Raw genomic sequence first — 8,958 nt, 5'->3', positions numbered from 1 at the left:
GCCCCTTCTGGTCCCCTGCCTGGAGTATCTAGCAACCCCACACCTGCACTGGGGCTTGCAGGCTGCCCACTTCCTGCCTGACCAGAGGGGCTGGGGGGAATCCTAGCAGGGAGAAAGCAGTCCCTTCACCCCTGCTGCCAAAAAGAATCTCCCCGCGCCCCAGATTTTCCCTCTCCCTCCATCCCTGATGGTTCTGGCTTTCCCAAACTGCCTTTGATCTTCTGATTCCCCTTCGGTTATAGCAGAGCGGACTTTTTTTAACAATACCCCCACTCCCCAACTGTTCTTCCCCATCCCCATGCTGCCAACTTCCTCTTCTTCTTCTTTTTTCTTTCTTTTTTAGTAGAGACAGGATTTCACTGTGTTGACCAAGCTGGTCTTGAACTCCTGACCTCAAGTGATCAAACTGCCTCAGGCTCCCAAAGTGTTAGGATTACAGGCATGAGTCACTGCACCTGCCCTCAGTGTGATGTTCTGACACATGTACTACATTTTTTTAAATTATCTTTTTTTGAGACGGAATCTCACTCTGTCTCTCAGGTTGGAGTGCAGTGGCGTGATCTTAGCTCACTGTAACCTCTGCCTCCTGGGTTCAAGCAATTCCTTTGCCTCAGCCTCCCAAGTAGAGACAGGGTTTCACCATGTTGGTCCAGGAGGTCTCAATCTCTTAACCTTGTGATCTGCCCGCCTTGGCCTCCCAAAGTACTGGGATTTCCCAAAGTGCTGGGATTACAGGTATGAGCCACTGCACCCGGCCAATTTTTTTTTTTTTTTTTTTTTTACAGAGTTTTGCTCTTGTTGCCCAGGCTGGAGTGCAATGGCACAATCTCGGCTCACTGCAACCTCTGCCTCCCAGGTGCAAGCGATTCTCCTGTCTCAGTCTCTCGAGTAGCTGGGATTACAGGTGCCCACCACTATGCCTGGCTAATTTTTTGTATTTTTAGTAGAGATGGGGTTTCACCATGTTGGCCAGGCTGGTCTTGAACTCCCGGGCTCATGCCACTGAGCCAGAAATATGATTAGTTTTTGTTCATTGATTTATATCCTATAACATTGCTGTACTTGTTTATTAGTTCTAATATATTTTTTATTTTTGACACATAATAATTGCACTTATTTATGGGGCACAATGGGATTTTATTTATTTTCATTTTTTTGAGACAGAGTCTCGTTCTGTCGCCCAGGCTGGACTGCAGTGGCACGATCTCAGTTCACTACAACCTCCACTTCCTGGGATTCAAGAGATGCTAGTGCCTCAGCCTCCTGAGTAGCTGGGATTACAGGCGTGCACCATCACATTCAGCTAATTTTTGCATTTTTAGTAGTAACAGGATTTCACTATGTTGCCCAGGCTGGTCTCGAACTTCTGACCTCAGGTGATCTGCCCACCTTGGCCTCCCAAAGTGCTATGATTACAGGCATGAGCCACCATGCCCAGCCTCAAGGCAATCCTATCAAAGACCCAGTTTTCTTTCTTGCAGAAATTGTCAAGCCGATCCTAAAATTCAGATAAAATACAAGAGTTGGAGCCGGGCGCGGTGGCTCAAGCCTGTAATCCCAGCACTTTGGGAGGCCGAGGCGGGTGGATCACGAGGTCAAGAGATCAAGACCATCCTGGTCAACATGGTGAAACCCCGTCTCTACTAAAACTACAAAAATTAGCTGGGCATGGTGGCGCGTGCCTGTAGTCCCAGCTACACAGGAGGCTGAGGCAGGAGAATTGCCTGAACCCAGGAGGCGGAGGTTGCGGTGAGCCGAGATCGGGCCATTGCACTCCAGCCTGGGTAACAAGAGCGAAACTCCATCTCAAAAAAAAAAAAAATACAAGAGTTGGCCAGGCATGGTGGCTCATGCCTCTAATCCCAACACTCTGGGAGGCTGAGGTGGGAGAACTGCTTGAGGCCAGGAATTTGGGACCAGACTGGGCAACATGGTGAGACTCCCTCTCTACAATAAACTAAAACAACAACAACTACAAAATTGGTGTGGTGTGATGGCTTGTGCCTGTAGTCCCACCTATCTGGAAGGACTGCTTGAGTCCAGGAAGTGGAGGCTGCTGTGAACCATGTTCACACCTCTGCACTCAGGCCTGGGTATCACAGTGAGACCCTGTCTCTAAAAACAAACAAGCAAAAAACCAAGGGAACCTAGAGCAACCAGTGAAAAAGGTTGTCAAAAAGTAAAAAAAAAAGGAGAGAGAAAAAATAAGTACAATGAATATGCTAAGAAAATAATAAAAAGGAGAGAAAAATGAAGTCATATGAAAATGCTCAGTTAAAACTACAAAAGGGACAAAAATAGTGAAAGAAATACAAGGGACACAAAATAGCCTAAATAATCTTGAGAAAGAACAAAGTTGAAGGACTGGCGCTTCCCAATTTCAAAGCAGCGCTGTATTAGTCCGTTTTCATACTGCTATAAATAGCTTCCTGAGACTGGGTAATTTATAAAGGAAAGAAATTTAATTGACTCACAGTTTAGCATCACTTGGGAGGCCTCAGGAAACTTACAATCAAGGTGAAAGGGAAGCAAGGCACCTTCTTCACAAGGCAGCAGGAAGAAGTGCCAAGAGAAAGGGGAAAGAGCCCCTTATAAAACAATCAGATCGTGTGAGAACTCACTCTCAAGAGAACAACATGGGGAAATGCCTCCAGGATTCAATGACCTCCACATGGGGATTATGGTGATAATGGGGATTACAATTCAAGATGAGATTTGGATGGGGGCACAAAGCTGAACCACATCAAGCTCAAAGCTACAGCAATCAAGACAGTGTGGTACTGGTATAAGAACATTCATATAGATCAATGCAATTGATATCTAATGCATATAGAATTAGAGCCCAGAAATAAACCCTTACATTCATGGTCAACTGATTTTTGACAAAGATGCCAAGAAAATTCAACAAGAAAGAGACAGTCTTTCATTATATGGTGCTGGGACAACTGACTTACAAAAAAATTAATTTGGATTCCTATGTCACACCATACAGAGAAATCAACACAAAATGGATCACAGACTTAAATGTAAGAATGAAAACTGTAAAACTTATAGAGAAAACATGTAAGTAAATTTTAAAGTTTTTGTTTGTTTTTCATTTTTGGTTTTTTTGAGACGGAGTTTCGCTCTTGTTACCCAGGCTAGAGTGCAATGGCGCTATCTCGGCTCACTACAACCTCTGCATGAGCCACTGCATGTGGCCTTGTTTTTCTTTCTAATGTAGTCTTTTTCAGGAAGATTAACCAAGTAGACCATTGATTTTGAAGTCTAAAATAAGTGTTTATTCAACACTTCAATCTCTTTGTCATTCCAATCATGATAGAAGCAAACAGGTTTCTTTTGATCTATTACCCAGGGTTTTACTTTGCACATTATATCATATTCAGGTTTTAGGCGTTTGTTTTGTTTTTTGAGATGGAGCCTCCTTCTGTCACCCAGGCTGGAGTGCAGTGACATGATCTTGGCTCACTGCAACCTCTGCCCCCCAGATTCGAGCAATTCTCCTGCCTCAGCCTCCCAAGTAGCTGGGATTACAGGTGTGCACCACCATGCCCAGCTAATTTTCATATTTTTAATAGAGCAGGATTTCATCATATTGGCCAGGCCGATCTTGAACTCCTGACCTCGTGATCTGCCCACCTTGGCCTCCCAAAGAGGTTTTAATTTTTTATCTCCTCCTCTCACAGCCACATTTTCTAGGTCATCTGTAATGGGCTCAATCACTTCCTCAACTTTAAGCTGAAGGTCTTCATGTATTATTTCTATATCTCCAATAGGATCTAACTTCCTTCAGCATGGGTGATATCACCATCTTCAAAGGCACATGTTAGATGAAAGATGCCGTCACAGGCACTAATATGAGATTTTAAAAAAAGCATTCCCCAGGTCCTGCCCACTGTGAGCTCCTTTCAGAAGGCCAACAATTTAGAAAGGCAGAAATTTTGCTTGCTAGTTTGTGGTACTGGCAAAGAAAGTCAAACCTTTCATCTGGCACGGGTACTCTGCTCTCATTAGGATCAATGGTGCAGAATGGGAAGTTTTCTTCTGAAGCCTGACTATTGGTTAATACATCGAAGAAAGTAGATTTCCCAACATTTAGCAAGCGACCAATACCAATTTTCAGTGAGGTTCCAAATCTTCCAGTGATTGGGAGTGGTTTAATTCCGTCACCTCCCTGTTTGGGGGCCATCAAGCTTGGCCTTGGCGATGACACGGGGTCCCAACGGCTGCAACAGAAAGGTCCTGTGGGCAGCCGGAGGCAGGGAGGAAGGAAGAGAGAAGACAGGCCGGCCAGGCCCCTCCGCCCAGCAGCACACACCCTGGGCGCCGGGCGGCACCTGGAGCCCAGGAGTTTGAAACTGGCCTGGGCAACATGGTGAGACCCTGTCTCTATAAGAAAAATTTAAAAAAAGAAGCAGCAGCAGCAAAAGAAGCCAGTCACAAAGGCCATATAATTATGATTCCACGTATATGAAATGACTGGAATAGGCAAGTCCATGGGGACAGAATGTAGATTAGTGATTGCCAGGTCCTAGGGGAAGGAGGGAATGGGGAATGACTGCTAAAGGGTATGGAGGTTTTTTGTTTTTGTTTTTGTTTTTGAGAGAAGAAAATGTTCTAAACAGACAATGGTAATGATTACACAACTGTGTGAATATACTAAAACCCATCGAATTGTGTACTTTACAAGGGTGAAGTCTGTGCGATGTCAATAATAAAGCTGTTATTTAAAAAATACACTTGGGGTTTGCTGTCTGGTATAGAGGTGACTTTCAGATTTGTGAGGGTGGCAAGAGGGGAGAACAACTGCAAGAGCAGCAAAGAAACACCAGCAGCTTCTAATTTTACACTGTCCTATATTTTGCTGTGAGTTTCGTAGCTTTTCATAATGCCATACTAGAGGCCAAAACAGAAATGCCTTTTATATTTTATTATAACAGCTAAACTGGGAAATAAACTCACCAATTGCTTTTTAAAAAAGGAAATGAGCTAAAAACAACATAGATGTAAGTGGAGCTTAAATAAACCTTTGCTTAGTAAGATGGATATTTCACAGGAGAGGGAGAGTTTGGTAGTAAAAATAGTTTAAAGTGTTACATTATTTTAAAAAGCATTTTGTGTCATTTACTGTAGATGGCCAAACATCATTTTAAAACATATGGTAAATCTGTTGGGTAGTAAAAAAAAAAATGACATCTTTTTTCCATTTTCTTATTCTTTCCAGTTTATCTCTTTGTTGTAAATCGTTTTCCATTGTGGGAGGATATTAAATTTAAATCAAACTAAGGGGGAAAAAAGCAGTACTTATGTTCATAAATTCATGCTTAGTATTGCTGCCTCTTACAGCCATTTTATGAAGAATACTATGGCCTGGAGAGTTAATATTTTTAAAGATTTTTCAAATTGGCCTATTCTTGGATCTAAACAAATTTGAAAATTAGAAGTTTCTTTCCTTTACTCCTTTTTTTTTTTAGACGGAGTCTCCCTCTGTCACCCAGACTGGAGCACAATGTCGCAATCTCAGCTCACTGCAACCTCCACCTCCCAGGTACAAGCGATTCTCCTGCCTCAGCCACCTGAGTAGCTGGGATTACAGAAGTATGCCACCATGCCTAGCTAATTTTGTAATTTTTGCAGAAACGGGATTTAGCCATGTTGGCCAAGCTGTTCTCAAACTCCTGACCTCAGGTGATCTGCCTGCCTCAGCCTCCCAAAGTGCTGGGATTACAGGCATGAGCCACCGTGCCTGGCCAGAGGTTTCTTCTCTTGAGCAAACAGCTCTTTTTATAGGTCAAGAAACTATTTACAAAAAGAAACAAAAGATTTATATAATTATGATATAAACATTTTAAATAAATTTAAATACTTTTTTTTTCTTTTTTTTTTTAAGACAGTGTCTCACTCTGTCGCCCAGGCTGGAGAGCAATGGCGGGATCTCAGCTTACTGCAACCTCCGCCTCCCAGGTTCCAACAATTCTCCTGCCGCAGCCTCCCAAGTAACTGGGATTACAGGCATGTGTCACTACACCCAGGTAATTGTGTGTTTTTAGTAGAGATGGGGTTTCTCCATGTTGACCAGGCTGGTCTCAAACTTCCGACCTCAGATGATCCACCTGCCTCGGCCTCCCAAAGTGCTGGGATCACAGGCGTGAGCCATGGAGCTCGGACTTTTAATATTCTTTCATGATAAAATATTTAGAACTGGTAAGTATTTGAGGAATGATATTAAGGTTGATTTGTTTGTTTTTGAGATGAAGCCTCACTCTGTCAGCCAAGATGGAACACAGCGGCAGGATCTCGGCTCACTGCAATCACTGCCTCCCAGGTTCAAATGTTTCTCCTCCTCAGCTGCCCAAGTAGCTGGGATTACTGGCACCCACCACGAGGCCCAGCTAATTTTTGTATTTTTAGTAGAGATGAGGTTTTGCCATGTTGGCCAGGCTGGTCTCAAACTCCCGGTCGCAAGTGATCCGCCTGCCTCGGCCTCCCAAAGTGCTGGGATTACAGGTGTGAGCTACCATGCCCGGACAATATTAAGGTTGATTTGTAAATATAAACAATAATTAACATGTATAGTGCTTGCCATGTCCTTAAGACTATTCTAAATGCTCTACATGACAGTGTATTCATTACCAAAACACCAGGGGTTCAGTCTAAGTCCTGCTGCTCTCTGCACAGAAAGCCAATCACTGAGACCACGATTATTGACAACAAGGAAGAAGGCTTTAATTGGGTGCTGCAGCCAAGGAATTGGGAATTCAGTCTCAAATCTAACTCCCAGACTGACTGTAACCAGGAGTTTATATAGTGAAAAGAAATGTTAACCAAGTAAAAGAAAATAAGGAGGCGGGGTGGCTCACGCACTTTTCAAGACTGAGACGGGCAGATCACCTGAGGTCAGGAGTTCGAGACAAGCCTGGCCAACTTGGTGAAACCCCGTCTCTACTAAACATACAAAAAATTAGCCGGCTATGGCAGCACCTGTAATCCCAGCTACTCAGGAGGCTAAGGCAGGAGAATCGCTTGAACCCGGGAGGGGGAGGTTGCATGAGCTGAGATCATGCCATTGCACTCCCGCCTAAGCAACAAGAGTGAGACTCTATCTGAAAGCAAAACAGAGAGAGAGAGAGAAAACAAGAACTAGGGAGGAGCAAGGCAGCAATCATGATGAATAAGGGGTCCTTGAATCTCATTGTTGGATGTGGTGATCTAGTGAGTTTCAGTTCTTTGATACTTTTTTTTTGAGAGGCCTGAAGGTAGTTTCCTGAGAACTCAGATAAAACAAATGTGGCTGGGTGCAGTGGCTCCCACCGGTAATTCCAGCACTTTGGGAGTTTGAGGCGGGTGGACCACCTGGGGTTAGGAGTTCGAGACCAGCCTGGACAACATGGTGAAACCCTGTCTCTACTAAAACAAACAAACAAACAAAAAAAGAAATTAGCCAAGCATGGTGATGCACACTTGTAATCCCAGCTACTCGGGAGGCTGAGGCAGAGAATCACTTGAACCTGGGAGCCAGAGGTTTCAGTCAGCCAAGATGGTGCCACTGTACTCCAGCCTGGGTGACACACTCCATCTCAAAAAAATAAAATAAAATAAAATAAATTAATTAATTAATTAAATTAAATAAATGTTAAGTTTCAAGCTTTAAGACCAGAAGGTCAGTTTCTTTTTTTGTTGTTGTTCCAATTCTACTATATGTGCTACCTAAGCCAGCACAAGAAGGGTCAATTTCTATGTTTATCCAAAAAAACAATCTATGGGACTATGGGGTCCGTTTCATATAGACATACATAAATACATACATGTGCATATGAATGTGTATATTCCTCACAGTTATATAAATAAATAAAAAGTCTGTACCACAACTCCATTAAGATGAGGACACTGAGACAGAGCAAGGTTAAATGGTCTCTCCAAGCTAAACTCAAAGAAGTTTGGCATCAGAGTCCATGTTTTTAATAATTATGATACATGAATATCAAGAGCTCTGAAGAGAACATTAAGCCAATAAATCCTGTCTCCTTATTGGTGTTTTGATATTATACTGTATATAATACCAAGTGCTCTCTTTGGACATAAGATACATCTAAAGCTTATTTATTATAAACTTCTTCTATAAGAAAAGGGATGACTAATTTGTTTTGGAACCCTCTTTGATCTATGACAAAACTCTCTAGATTTAATGGCTGATTTTAAGATTCCAAACAATTTGTCAATCTAAAATACATTACTGATTGGGTGCAGTGGCTCACACCTGTAATGCCAGCACTTTGGGAGGCTGAGGCAGGTGGATCACCTTAGGTCAGGAGTTCGAGACCAGCCTGGCCAACATGGTGAAACACTGTCTCTACTAAAAATATAAAAATTAGCTGGGCGCAGTGGCACATGCCTGTGGTCCCAGCTACTTAGGAGGCTGAGGCAGGAGAACTGCTTGAACCTGGGAGGCAGAAGTTGCAGTCAGCCGAGATGGCACCACTGCACTCGGGCCTGGGCGACAGAGTGAGACTCCATCTCAAAAATTTTTTTTAAAAAAGCTTTCTGCCCAGAGATGCTGCTGAGGAAGCTTCAAAGTCTCTCTTCTCCCTGCTGTCATGTATAAGTCAGTGTCTCCTAAAGAGCCTGAACAGTGGCTTGGCACAGTGGCTCACACCTGTAATCCTAGCATTTTGGGAGGATGAGGTGGGCAGATCACAAGGGCAGGAGTTCAAGACCAGCCTCACCAACATGGTGAAACCCCACCTCTACTAAAAGTACAAAATATTAGCATGGTGGCAGGTGCCTGTAATCCCAGCTACTTGGGAGGCTGAGGCAGGAGAGTCACTTGAAACCCAAAGGCAGAGGTTGCAGTGAGCCAAGATCTCACCACTGCACTCCAGGCTGGGCAACAGAGTGAGACTCCATCTCAAATAAATAAATAAAATATTAAATTTTTTAAATAATTACTTTAGTATCACA

General features: G+C 43.3%; 1 pseudogene; it reads right to left on the bottom strand.

The window, feature by feature from the left end:
- Positions 1–3,156: 3,156 nt before the first annotated feature.
- On the bottom strand, positions 3,157–4,189 carry LOC108312034 (annotated as a pseudogene).
- Positions 4,190–8,958: the final 4,769 nt, after the last annotated feature.

The sequence above is a fragment of the Cebus imitator genome, unplaced genomic scaffold (assembly GCF_001604975.1).
Source record: "Cebus imitator isolate Cc_AM_T3 unplaced genomic scaffold, Cebus_imitator-1.0 Scaffold121, whole genome shotgun sequence".
Classification (NCBI taxonomy): Eukaryota; Metazoa; Chordata; class Mammalia; order Primates; family Cebidae; genus Cebus; species Cebus imitator.
This window is presented reverse-complemented; position numbering and strand designations above follow the sequence as displayed.